Source organism: Phocoena phocoena, chromosome 14, assembly GCF_963924675.1.
Source record: "Phocoena phocoena chromosome 14, mPhoPho1.1, whole genome shotgun sequence".
Classification (NCBI taxonomy): domain Eukaryota; kingdom Metazoa; phylum Chordata; class Mammalia; order Artiodactyla; family Phocoenidae; genus Phocoena; species Phocoena phocoena.
In genome coordinates, this window is record NC_089232.1 from 50686536 (window position 1) to 50687492 (window position 957).

Genomic DNA, 957 nt, shown 5'->3' on the forward strand with positions numbered 1-957 from the left:
AATTTAAAAAATAAAGTAGACTTAAATTGGTTGTAAATGTGTATTGCAAACCCTAGGGCAAGCGTTTTTAAAAATTTTAAAGAAGTATAATTAATGTGCTAAGAGAAAATGGAATAATATAAAATGCTCAATTAAAAACAGAGAAGGCAGGATGGGAGGAAGCAGGACTGTATGAGGTCACTTCCTGTGTGCAGGGTGGCTTCCTGCCTCCCACCCTTGCTCTCTTTTTGGCTGCCCTCGTGGTTGCATGCAGGCCCCTGGGAAGGGCCTGTCCCAGTCAGCTCTGGCCTACCACCGCAGCAATCCCACCTGGTTGAAGTTAACTTCTGACAACAGGAAGGAGCAGATCTACAAACTGGCCAAGAAGGGCCTGCCTCAGGGTGATCCTGAGAGTCTCACATGGTGTTGTTTTACGACAGGCAATAAAATCTTGAGAATTCTTAAGTCCAAAGGACTTTCTCCTGATCGTCCTGAGTACCTCTAGCATTTAATTAAGAAAGTTGTTGCTGTTCGGAAGCATCTTCAGAGAAACAGAAAGGGTAAAGATGCTAAATTCCTTCTGATTCTGATTAATAGCTGCATTCACAGGTTGGCTCAATACTGTAAAACCAAACCAGTCCTCCCCTCACGCCCCACCCCCCAATTTGGAGATACTAGTTATCCACAGCCTCTGCCCTGGTTGCATAAATTTGTCCATGTACTCAAGCAATAAAATCATTGTTTAACTAGAAAAAAAAACAACAGAGAAGGCAGAAAAAGAGGGGAAGACAAGAAACAAGGGACAAGTGCAATGACTAGAAAACAGTTGCAAATATGGTAGATATTAATCCAATTATATCAATAATCATTTTAAATATGAGTGATCTAAATACACCAATTAAAAGACAGAGACTGATGGGGCTTCCCTGGTGGCACAGTGGTTGAGAGTCCGCCTACCGATGCAGGGGACATGGGTTT

The 957-nt window shown here is 42.4% G+C and overlaps 1 pseudogene; it reads left to right on the forward strand.

The window, feature by feature from the left end:
• Window positions 1–247: 247 nt before the first annotated feature.
• On the forward strand, window positions 248–687 carry LOC136133580 (small ribosomal subunit protein uS15-like; annotated as a pseudogene).
• The last annotated feature ends 270 nt before the right edge of the window (window positions 688–957 follow it).